Here is a 13840-nt window from a genome sequence, read left to right on the forward strand (position 1 = left end):
TCTTTTTGGTAATACCCCTTTCCTTGCTAATGTCGTTAAATTCTGTATAATTTACTTAAATACTCTAAACATTTTCATTTCGGATATAGTGAGTTTAATATCTGAAGTCCTTGGAGACAAACTGTTCTTAAGCAAACAAGTTCAAGGTTGCTTGTTTCTCCGTATTTCTCTGCGTTTTCTATTCACTGGTTCATGTTTTTCTGAGCTTTATCTTGTGAATCCTGCACAGCATAAGGAGTAGGTGCATCCTTCCTGGACCTAGTTAGATTTTTTTCTACCAGGAACTCTGGGGCACTACAAACTCAGCACCATCTAAAGTCAGTTTCTCCACTTGGGGGTTTCCAGATTACTCTACAAGGACAAGTCTGCAGTTTAGAAGGGGATTTTCCACTCACCCAGACTCCATGAGGTTTTTTTTTTTTTCCTTCTGCCTTTACTAGGAGTCCAAAGTGCGTGTTTGTTTGTAGGTTTTGTGTTTGTTTTGGTATCCACCATTTCATTGACTGAATATGCACAGCTTTTGAAGGATTCTGGTTTTATCTGGAGATACATTTCTCCACCTTGCACTGGCCTAACGCTTTGACAAGTGCATCCATTAAAATCCTTTGTTCTTTCAAAATACTGGGCATTTCTGTGGTACAAAAATTTGACCAAGAAAAAAAATCTTTATGCTGATAGCCTGGAGGTGGGTGGGGTGAAGCTCTATTATATATGCCACACAACAACCAGGCTGCAATCTAAATGCTATTTCTGTTCTTCTTTCACATAAAAATTTGATGATTATTCCATTAGTGTTTATATATTTGTATGAAAGTTACAACTAATTTAACCACACATACATAAACTTCTGCTGCTCAGAAGGGCTTCTGCTTCAAAGATGGAGGCTTTTTTCCCAATACAACCTACACAAAAACTGACAGCATTTTTTAAGAAATGAGCAGGCATTTGTTAAGCAATAAGAGTACCTCAACTGACTGGGATTAAGCCACTGATGTCAGCAGCCACTAGCCAAGATATTTTCCCCTCCCTCAAAGCCCAAAACTGTAAACACCCAGCTTGTATGAAATTAGCCGGACAATGACTTTGACAGTGGAACTAGTGAATATGAAATGCATTCCCCCGCACAGCTGCTGGGTTGCCAGAAAGCATTTTCATTCCCCTAACACACAGAATTGTCCAGGTCTATTTGGTGCACAGTGTATACCAGAGAGATTAAAAAAAAAAAAATCTAAGCAATGCAATTCTGGACATAGATGCAGAATGATCCTGAGAACCAAAAGCCAGGTGCAGACTGAAAAGAGTGCCTTTCCTTATGAGCAGGCACAATGCCTTCATTTCAACATTCCTGCATTTTCCTATCACCCTCTCTGCTCTAACATTTTAAGACATTTATGTTTAAAGGATGAGTATATTTAATTGCTTCTATGAAGCCTGATCATGATGACTCGTTTCTTACAGGATTTTTATTTACAGCATTGCCTTTCTATAATGCACAGTAGGAAATCCTTGGTTTGTGGTTGTTATAATACAACACAGATTACATCAAATTTGCAAATAACCTTACATAAGAATGGAGCATGGGAACCAAAACTGAAATGAGCTGCTGGAAATTTAAAGATATTACCAGAAATGAGGGAGGTCTCAACCCTCCTGTTAGTTTTCAGAGCTCTGCCTCGTGTGGAAAAGCCTGAGTGGTCACTACTTATAGAAGAACAGAGAACATTACCAGTGAGCTTTCTTACCCATGGCCGAAGTACACCTCCCATAACACTATTGGGAGTGGACCCTAACCACTATTGGGAGTGGACCCAACATGGGAAGAGGAGCAGGAAATGGGCAGAGAGAAAGAAGCTTATCACTGGGACATTTTATTTAATGTGAGCCTCCTAAAAACACATAATATTTTTTCTTTCTTCCATATGCAAGGAGAAAAGTGTATTCCATATTTTCCAAGTTTTTCTCCCTGTCAATATCAAAATGCAAATCTCAAAGAATCTATCAGAGCTAGAAGATCCTAAGAATCAGGCATAAAATTCTAGGACCATCTCACAATTCAAAATCCTCAGCAGCATAAAGAACAAAAATGATGCTTAAATAGCACACAAAACATTGCTGGAACTTTTTAGAAATAAATGCAAAGCTCGTCTTACTAAATATGCCAGAACCAAACCTAATACACATGAGTCAAGACATTGTATAAATGATCAGAACATTTTATCAGTGCTATTTTGAGAGGTTCACAAGCTCCAGAATTAAGTAGAACTGTGTTGGGATCCTAGTGCTGTCTTTTACTGACTACAAGATGTTAGGCAAGCTACAGACCTGCTCTGTGAATTAAATTCTAATTTTTAAATGAGAATAATGGTTCCTAGTATTACTGTGCAGATGAAGAAAATATGTATCAATATCTGGTATACAGTATACACACAATAAATGATAAGTTTTAGTCATCAACTAAATGTTAACCAATTAAAGTTCTGAATTTTTTGATATTTGATGCATATTTCTATTACAAGGGTTCTCAAATACCTGGACAATTTATAAAAGCAAGCCAGATTCCCAATGTCTGTCTTAGAGATTCTGAATTAGTAGTTCGGGGTAAAGGCTTTGAATCTAGACTCTTCATTAGAAAGCTGTTCCTGCTGATTAGCTAAGTTTGGTAACATCAGTTTAATGAATCAATGTGAGAACTAAGTTCCAAAATTTGGTTTTCAGACAGAATTCTAGCAAGTGGTCTGGGAATATATGTTAGAGGGCAATCTTGATCCATCCAATAAGAAAGATAATTATATTAATCAAAGTGACTTCATTCATCTCCAAGGGCTTAATTCTAATCAAGTCCCTGTTCATTCATATAATCATCTTTATCAACTGTGATGGTCTGAAGACAAGCCTACCTGTCTCACACTTATCTCATGAAAGCTATGCTCACCCTTTAAATTTTCTAGGAGAATGTCATGTATTCCATGTACTAGATCACTACTGCCTTATAGGGTTTTCAAGCATAATTATGACTGATGATCATATACATTTTAAAACATTATCAGCTATTGTTAGAACTCCTGGACATGCTATTCCTGGTATTATGTCGGATCTGGCTCTCTGTTTATATTCTCCTCTATGTTTCTGTTTCTCATAACCTTCCTCACCATTCCTTGGTTAAAATGCATTTTCTCATTCTATCTTCTGGTTTTCCCAATGGCCATTTCCACTTAAAATAACTCCATCTTTGGTCACAAATGTGGAATAAACTTTTATTCTGAATATCTCAAAAAATATGCTGTAGATATTAACATATCTACAGATCCTAAATATATCACATCATAAAGGAAGAGATAATCACTCTCTTAGGAGCAAGTTTGGACTGTCACCTCAGATCATAGGTTCCAAGATCAGAAGTAAGAGTCACACAAGTAATACTTATGAAAACTATAAAATTTGACTTTATGTACATCTACATGAAAGGTCAAGTAATTATGATGGAAAAATCAGTTCAATGTAGAAATAATTTTATTTTAAACATCCAGGTTCATCAAATTCTTACCATTTGGAAGAATATTTTCAGGTTCAAACATTTATGTTTCTGATTCCTGGTCTTCTTCCAATAAAGAATTGTTTTGGAAAATCTGAGTAAGGTCTATTTAGCTGCTTTCAAATATATAGTGAGCCAAAACAAAAAGTGAACAGGGATGTAACAGGCTGATGCAAAGCATATTTTTAAAATGGTATTTTAAGTGGAGATTATTTCTCACAGGGGACTATTCTTTTAAAAGTATTTTATCACAGCAAGTTTTCTTGTGAGGTGATATGTTAAGAGAGAAACCACACATCTGAAAGCACAATATATGAGCTAGACTAGCAAAGCTGCTCTTATTCCAAATTAGCACTCAAGGAGATGTAAGAGTTTTTTCAATCCCAAAATATTAGCATAAATAGCCACTGCCATTAGAAAAAACACTGCTCTTTGTACAGAATATTAATATGAATTAATAGCAACATTGATTACTGTACCCAGTAGAAATTTTCAGGAAGATTTAGAGCAAATAAATGTTCCAGATTTACACTTGAGTAATTACCATTGAGTAAGAAAAAAACCTGGATTACTTTTTGAACACGAGTTCAGGTTTTATTTAAAGCAATACAACATACACATGCACACGTGCACACACACACACACATACATACACACAACCACACAACTGTCTACTTGAAAATCATATGTAAACATCCCAGAATATTTAAGTGCTTCTTTTGGCTTCAATTCTCATTCACTATAAATGCCACATCATATGAACTACACGGGAAGTCCTGTGGGTTTGAGTCCTTCCAAGTTTAAGCTATCACAATTGATCAAGGGAACCAAAAGAACTGATTGGATTTTATATTCCCAAGAGAGTACTTTTTAACAGATTGTAATTTATGATAACTTAATAGGATATAAATAAATAAATAAATACATAAATACATATATATATATATATATATATAGAGAGAGAGAGAGAGAGAGAGGAGGCATTTATTTGTTTTAAAATCATTCCTGATGCAACCAATGAAGTCTAAAAGAAATAGACTTAAGCTGCCAGAATTAAAATAGAATACAAGAGAAGCTACTCTATTTCTTTTTTAAAAATTTCCTTTATAAAATAATTAAAATGACTGAAAATACATAATAGAAAAATACCCATTCTTCACCAATAATTGAAAATTGATAACATTATCTCATATTCTCTTTTTTCTCCCAACAAATACTGCAGATTAAGTCGAAGGGTTTTTTTGCCCATGACCCTCTCCCCCTCCCTTTCCCTAGAGGAACCACTAGCATGAGTGTGATGGGCCACAGTATGGCCCTCTGGGTTTCATGGCTCCAAATATGGGCTTATATTAGAGCCTTGGAGATCCTGTTCCACAAATTGTGTCATTTTTGAGGCCCATGTAAGGGATGTGGGCCAGGTACCAATCCCTCATGGTGATCCTTCCTACTCATTGAATGGAACTGATTCAGTCCCCTACTCCCTATAAGGTCCCCCCTACCATCAGCTTTCCCCTAGGGGTCCCCTCTAGTCATCCACTCTGATCAGCAAATAGTCAGCTCCTTCTTCTGAGCAGACCCTGAAATCCCAGCCCCTCTGTCCTAATTTGGTCCTGGCTTGCTGTTAAGCATGCAGCCTTAGCTCCCATTCTGATGTACTTTTCTCTTTTCTAGCCCCCCAAAACTCTTCTCTTTTCTTCTGGGCAGAATCGCTTGGAATTGACATTTGTAGAAATAATTCTCTGTGGTTTTTTTTGTTTCAGAGTGTGGCAGGGGGTTTTAATATATCTTACTACTTCCTTCTTGACCTGAAAGCCCCTTAATATCTTAAGAATTTCGGTGGGTTTAAAAAGCTTAGAAAAAAACCAATTAAAAAATACATATACATATATATGTTTTTTACAGTTCAAGAGAAGGTTTGGTCTGGAGATTAAAAAGAGAGGGAGTTAGTATTTAGAAGGGTTTTAAAAACCAGGGGGCTCAGGTTCACATTGTGGCTCAGTGGGTTAAGAACATTATGCTGTCTCTGTGAGGATGCAGGTTTGATCTCTGGCCTCAGTGGGTTAAGGATCTGGCGTTGCTGCAAGCTGTGCTGTAAGTTGCAGACATGGCTCAGATCCAGTGTGCCCATGTCAGGTAGGCTGCAGCTGCAGCTCCAATTAGACCTTGGCCCAGGAACTTCCACATCACTGTGGGTGTGACCAAATAATAAAAAAAAAAAATTTTAAATAACATGCAGGAAGTAATCAGCCATGTAAAATGTTACTGATAGCCAAGTCAGTAAAATGAAAACTGGGTCTCCATCACTAGATTAATAACATAGTATTCACTGGTGACCTTGACAAAAGATATTTTAGTAAGAGGAAAGGGCTAGAAAGAGAATAAAAGGAGTGGAATGGCTAAAAGAAAGAGTATAGAAAATCAGTTCTAGAATATTTACCTATAAAGAGAGTACATAAAGAAGAAGATAGCTGGATGGGAAAAAATGAGGTCAAGCAAGGGTGAATATGAACGTTCCCTTCTGATTGATTTCACAATGGTAAGTGACAGAAGGCCGACACCTGAGGCTGAGGATAGGGGAGGACATTCTCTCCTTCAATGTCCTAAGGACATTTCATCCTTAGGAAAAGGATGAGGAATACTGACTAGGAACAGAGAATAAATTTAAAGTGAGACTAGTCAGCATAATTGTAATTATTCTCCAGCTACATTCATCCTGGAGAGTATAGGTTCAAAATAAGTAGAGTTGAATTTTTCCAAGATAGGATTTCACCAGGTATAGTATAGTATAGTATAGTATACTGTGAGAGCAAGGCAAGAAACTTGACAGTGTGGACAAGGAATGACTATAATGATGAACCATGGATTCTAAGCCACATAAGGAGTGGGAAATAATAAACTGGAATATTAGATGAAGTTGTTAGAGAACAGGATGTTAAAGGCTGATATTATGGATGGAAGGTTGTTGCTAATGATAAGGTATAATGTGTGATCACAGGAGTTGGGACTGAGGTAGAACAAAAGGTAAGACCCTTTGAGGAGATCAATGAGCTGAGATGCAAGGGTAGGGGGAGGACATCTAGATAGATGTTGAAAGTGAGCCTGGGGCTACCTCATGGAAGGAGCCACACATGGATGACTGTCACCAGGTTAGAGCATTGGGTGGCTCAGGCTGTTGACTTAAGATTCAAAACTGGGGATTTGGAAGAGGAAGCTGAAAGAACGTTCTAGGTCAGTGTTTTCCCATACAACTTTGTACATCGATGGAAACATCCTACACCTTCACTGTCCAATGCAGGAACCACTAACCACAAGTGGCTACTAAGCACTTGGAATATGGCTAGTGGAACTGAGGAAATAAATTTTTTATATTATTTAATTTTAATGAGCCCAAATTTAAATAGCTATAAGTGGCAACTGGCAACCATATTAGACAGCACAGCAATGAGAAGTAAAGAGGACATCTACCTTAGAGTTAGTTTCAATGGACCAGGAACATAGAGAGAAAAGGGTTAATTCTTGAGAAGGAAGCAGTAGAGGAAGCAGTGTCAGACAGGAGCTGACAGGTTTCAGTTATTGAAAGACTGACGATATAGAATTTTTTTTTTTTTTTTGTCTTTTTGCCTCTTCTAGGGCTGCTCCCACAGCATATGGAGGTTCCCAGGCTAGGGGTCTAATTGGAGCTGTAGCTTCTGGCCTATGCCAGAGCCACAGCAACGCAGGATCCGAGCCGCATCTGCGACCTACACCACAGCTCATGACAACGCCAGATCCTTAACCCACTGAGCGAGGCCAGGGACTGAACCTGCAACCTCATGGTTCCTAGTCGGATTCATTAACCATCACGCCATGATAGGAACTCCAAAAATACTTTTTTATGAGTGACCATGACTTCCAGAGAGTAGGTGGAAGAGTTTTACAAATTAGGAGGAGGGGATCAATAGAAAAAGAAAAAGAGATTATTTCTATGTGTATTGTAATTGTTATGGTCTTTATAATCCTTTGAGGACCAAGTTTATATTTCGTTAATTTATTGTCCCTTAGAGGAACCAACACAATGCTTTGCATTTAATAATAGACACGTCAAATAAATTAAGAATATTAAATCTCTGGCAGATAAGGTTAGTCTTACTGATAGTCTCTAAAATTTAGAGTCTGGACAAATTTACATTATACTTACACTGATTGCCCAAGGTGACAAATGGTAGTTAGGATCCCAAAAGTTCACATAAGTTCAACTACGTCAACATAAGGCAGCAATTAACTCTTGGAGCACAAACAACCTCATGTAAAAAGCAGATAACCAATCAGATAAAAAATAGTTCCCCAGTTATTAAACACTTTCTATGTGCCAGTTACTGTGCTTTCATATGCTACTTCCTTTAATCCTTCTAGCAATCCTACAGTAGGAATTAATATCCACATGTTACAGGGAAGGCTATGAAAGCTGATAGCAGAGCCATCCTGTCTACAATCATAGCCAGTAAGTAGAAGTGCTAAGATTAAAAGCCAGATTTTCTATTTCACATGGCTACATAATGTTTCAGACTTTGCTAATCTATGTTCCTATTTTTGTATGTTCTGTGGCTAGAAGAAAAAGTATGAAAGAGGAAAGAAATAAATGAAGAAGATAATTTCTGTTCTGCCTTTAGCTGGCCTTCACAATTGTAAGTGATAAGATACAAAAAGGTTTGATATAGAAATGTTAAAAGACGTTTAGTGATTCAGACAAATCAATCAAATCCAATCAGTTTTCAATCATAGGATAATTATCAATATTTTAACAAATCAATCAAATCCAATCAGTTTTCAATCATAGGATAATTACCAATATATTAACCCAAATAACTGAGTAATAATATTTGCAAAAAAAAAGAATGTCAGATAAAGCCTTATAATCAATAAAAATCATTGCATGGATTAATAGATCACATCCTAGAGTTCCATCTTGCAAACACTCCACAGCTTATTTTCTTGTCGGAATCATAAAATTACAAAGGAAAATAAAAGGTAAACATTCACTGAGTGTCTACCATATGTTCCAGGCATTGGCCAGTGACTTGTCACAATCTGTCTCTAGAAACAGAAGCTCAGCAACTTTTCCTAGGTCAGAAATTAGTAAGTTTCAGAGTCTGCATTTAAACTCTTTTCTATCTATAATACAAAAATCTTCTCCCTTAAAATACCATTTTTTAAATCTTAATGCAGAAAGATAAAGTACGTTCCAGGACTTGTTATCATGTGTCAATCTGACATGTGTCATCAAATTGACTTGTGGTATTTGAGAGGTTATGAGTTATAGTTTGTCTAATTAAGACATCTTTCGCCCATCTACAAAGTTCCAGGGCACGAGAAAGTGACTTCCTGCAAAGACCTCCTTACTCATCTAGGCACCCAGAGCCAAGTACAGAGCTTGGAACATGGGAAGACTAATTTATTGAATGGGTGAAAAAACTGTAAAAATCCCAATCACTGGATTTGGTGATAATGAAACCAAGGTTTCTGTTCTGCTCTGCAAATTACTTTTAGCTTTCTGTTAATTTGTTTTCTGTTATTTCTTTTCATTCTAATTTCTGCAGAATAAGAGTGACTTAGACAAGGAAGTATTTTCCAAAGACCTATGACTTTAAGCATCACCTTAGATTCCATATGTTGGCTGGATAATTAGGAATCTAAAAGTCATTCGGTCTAGACTTTAAAGACACAGAAGATGAAGATTTGGTTGGGGATTACCGACACAAAAATCATACTTACAACAAAAATTATACCCAACATTCCTGAGGTTAATGTGCAATCAGAATGTTTACATACAGTGTGTATTTGGGAGAACCTAAGAAAGCTGAGTCCCCCCCCCCCAATATTTAGTTTTAACCCTAGTTCAAGAATGAGGGTAAAGTGAAACACGTGAATATATAAAACCTCTAAAATGACTGAAATTGTATTCAAAAGTAATTTATTTCTAAAGCACTGATATCTGCCCCCAGTGCTAGGATATTTTGTGATGTTTATAATTTCCTTTGTTCCCAACTATGCAACAGCTGGGTTCACAATAATTATTTGACTTATTATTGTCATGCTCCACCACCTCATCAGGAGGGGTCACCTGGCCGCACAGGCTGGTCTCATCCAGTTATCCTCTACCTATTATTTCTTTATTCTTTTCTTCATTAAATACCATCTACATTTAGCTTATTTATCTGTTTACCATTTCCTTGTCTCTTCACTTAAATGTAGGCTGGCAAAGCTTAGAATCCCAGTGCCTTTATTTTCTGCTGCATTTCTGCCACCAAGAAAAGCACCTGCCTTTAGTAGGCGCTAAATAAATATTTTATTGCGTGAATGAGTTTCTCTAAGAGATAAATCCTTATTTATCTTGGATTCTGATGCCAAGCACAGTAACTGACATGTGGTAGACACCCAATAAATGCTTATTACCTAGAAGTGCCATAATGGCAGATAATTCTAAGAATAATTTTGAATCATGATAAGCATGTATGTTGAAGCAAAGAAGTAATAAAATGTCACTTCAAAAGTTTAAAAAAATGCTTCTCTAGAGAAAACAAAATTGATTTTATTGAAGCAAAATACTTTTTTCCTAAGTGGGGAAGAGCTAAGATAAATTAAGTTCATATGATTATCCTGTAATACAAACAATGTGCATGTGGGAAAACGGCACATTGATTTACAGTTTCTTTTGAGTGTCACTCTTCCAGCTCTTTTCATAACAATAACTTCTATTTATTGAGCACAGACTATGTGTTATAGACCACGAGGCACCCTATATAGGTAGAATTATGTCACTGAAAAATTCTTTAAGGTAGATATTAACTTCAATATGTAGCTCAAAGAAGTAAGGCCAAGGTCACAGAAACTAAGCCAAATTCACAGAAGCATGGCCAAGGTCACAGCAACTAGGAGAGTCTGGGTTACACTTCAGGTCTCCTCATGCTACAGGGCATTTCACCTACACGTAGTCCATGCTTCAAAGAGTCAGAGCCACAGAACCCCATACACTCCACGCAACCTGATTTCTATCATTTTTTTTTTTAAAGTTCTCTATTCATCTCCCTACCTCCGAGTGGATGAATGTCTAAACTAAGCATCAAGCCATCTAGAGGGGTCATTCCAAAGAAGGGTCTGTTTTTAACAGTTTTAAAACAGGGACAGTTTTTTAGTTGACAAATGCTGCTGCTGCTTCTTATATCTACTGTTTAAAAATCAGTGTGTTCAGGGACTGGACCCCATTCCTAGCTTTCAGCATTCTTTCTGACAATTAAATCCCATTGCCTGTGCTTCCATACATGCTGCCAATGACCCTGAGACCCGCATCCCCACACATTGCCCAAATCACTCCAACTCTTTACACCCAGAGACATGCCTAGAATTGAACTTGACATGTTCACCCATCAACTGCCACACTATTTTTCATGCTTTGGCCTATGGGTTGCTGTGTAATCAGTCATGAAGCTAAAAACTTCAATGGTTCCTGAGTCTTTTCTATCCTTACCTTGTAACATTCAGTCAATCCCCTAGCCCAATTCATTCCACTTCCTAGATACTCCATTTATTCACTCAGAAACATATTTATAGAGTACTCACCCCATGTTCAAGATGCTGCCCTAGTCATTTCTATCTGCCCTGTGCTGCATTTCCATTGCCCCTGCCCAGATCAAGACTCACCATAACTTCCTTCAATGTACAAAATATCACCCTAGCTTGCATGTAAGCTTCCAGTATCCTGACACACCCCATGCATATTTTCTACTGTCACAAACACTATCTTTCTAAAACACAAATCTAATGTTATAAGTATTGCCTAGTAAGCATGGCCCTCTCCCCTGGAGTCCATAAGGTTGCATCTTAGAACAGCATTCAAAGTCCACCACACTTCAGTTCCAACCTTTCTTTACTGGCTCATCTTCTGCTCCCCCATCCTCCTATGCTCAAGCTTTTCCAAAAGGTCACTGCTTCTTTAACACACCACAAACCTGCCTGCTTGTCTCTTTGCAAATGTAATCTCTGGTTGCAATTTCTTTTCACATTCTCTTTGTCTTAGACATCAAGATTCATCTCAGATATTGCCTTCATTGTGAAGCCTTCTCCAATGTTTCCAAGAGGACTGAATCACTCTTTTCATTATATTTTCAGAATGAAGGGCATATCACTATATGATGTATTATGAAAGAACAGAATATACAAACAGATGATGGTCAGACCATATGCAAAACAGAACTCTGACTTGCAACCTAGCCAGAAAACCAACCTCCTTATTCACAATAAGTAGTCCAAGAAGCCAGTTGACTATACATCAGACTTGTAGGAATCAGACTGCTATTTCTAGGAACAATTCAGGAAGCTAACAATTACTAAACAATTATTTCTCTATAGCATTCACAGTCTTGGCCAATGAATGCCAAACACTTTAGTATGACATGCAAGATATTTATGCTTCAAACCCTGCCTTCCTTTCTAGTCTTATCTTTTGCCACGCACCCCTCTCACTTCTCCCCCTCATCCTTAAATCTTAGCTATGTTTGTAGTTTTTCAAATTCTAACTTTTTTTTTGATCCGGGCCTTTATTTGCTGCTCCATTTATCAAGAATACCCATTACCTACTCTGTAACTAAAACTGTAGAGCTAATCTCAACTATTGGTTCTTCCAGGTAGGCATGTCTGACCCCTGAATTCTACATTCAAGGTCCCTTTGATGTTCTTCCACAGAACCTTGTGATACTGGACTGGAACACCTGCCAGTGTTCTCGTTGACTTCCCTACAGAATGGGAAATTTCTTGATGTAATGTCCTTTTGCCATTTATTTTTCTAGACCAGGCACCTATACAAATGCCTCACACATATCAGGTGCTCCATAAATGTCTGTCAAGTACATGAAAAAGTGGACAATGTTTTTCAGCTTCAGTAGGCATCTGGTTTTCAGGAGACAGGTTAGTCCAATGGTATAGAAGGAAAAATAGCTGTAGAGCAGCAGTCAGCAAACATGTTCTGTAAATGTCCAGATGTAGTAATTATAGACTCTGAAGGTCATATACAGTCTCCCATTTTTTAAAACAACTCTTTAAAAGTATAAATACCATTCTTAATTTGCAAACCCCTGTTAGAGTTACACAGACCACAGATCAGGTTTGAACCCTGACTCTTAATCTTGTTAGCCATGCAAACGTGGCCATTTACCAAACTCTTTTCATCTGCCATATGGGAAAAGTAATAATACTTATCCTCCAGTGATATTATAAAGATTAAATAAAATCAAGTATGTTAAGAGCACAACAACGCTTGAAATATAGTGGCAATAATTCCTAATATTTATTGAACACTTATTATGTGCCAAGCACTATTCCAAGTCTTTTAGATTATTAAATCACTTAGTCATCACTACAACCCTGTGAGATAGGTGCAATAATTATCTCCATTTTTTAAATGAAAAACAAAGGTAGAAATTAAATAACTTGCCCAATGATAATTAGTAAATAGTAAAAATAGCTTACAAACTTAACTTTATCTTCTAACCTTTTGGTAATCAATATTTTATAGAGCAAAATTTATTTTGGAAATCTCTTAATCTTTCTGTTGCATGATCAGATATCCCAGGACTTACAGTTTTATCAACTTCTTTTAAAGATCCTTCTAGCTTTTTAATGATAGGGAGGAGAAACATGGTTTAGCAGAATGGTCACTGAGATTATGTATGATTTCATGCATCTGAGTTCTAGCCAGCCATTCTGTAATTTTGAAAAAACCATTTCACTCCTTTGAACTTCAATTTTCAGAAATCAGTACGGGTGCAATATATAGTGATTTTGTATTGAAAAGTATGGGTAGAAAATAATCCCATTAAAAAACACAGACATATGATCAGGAATATTATGAAGCAATTTTTTAAAAATGAATCTATATCTTCAACACTAGTCACTGATCACTTTTATCCATTTCAATGAAATACATGTATTCAACAAATTAGGCTATTTTGGTGAATCCTGGAACATACTCAGGACATTCAATTCTGAATTCAGTTCTGCATTACTCATGGTGAATCTCAGCATAAAGTTTAGGAGATGCATCAGCAAGTGAACATTTCACAGAGAGGAATTACCAAAGCTTGCCCAAACTTGGCTGTGTAATCAGAACTCACGGGTTTATTTTACATAACTAGGCTTGAATGCTTCAGGGTCTGTGTTCGAGTCAATCACATGCTATAGTAATATCAATATTAAAATTTTGATGTATACTAATCTACCATTATGTCTTTCCACCACCAGCCTTTTTAAAAAGGTGTTAAAATAACTTTCTAAAAA

General features: G+C 36.8%; 1 protein-coding gene across 3 annotated transcripts in view; it reads right to left on the bottom strand.

The window, feature by feature from the left end:
- The window catches only part of PDE7B (phosphodiesterase 7B), a 467494-nt gene that overhangs the window by 447468 nt on the left and 6186 nt on the right, over nt 1-13840 (bottom strand). The window lies entirely within an intron of this gene.

The sequence above is a fragment of the Sus scrofa genome, chromosome 1, assembly GCF_000003025.6.
Source record: "Sus scrofa isolate TJ Tabasco breed Duroc chromosome 1, Sscrofa11.1, whole genome shotgun sequence".
Lineage (NCBI taxonomy): Eukaryota > Metazoa > Chordata > Mammalia > Artiodactyla > Suidae > Sus > Sus scrofa.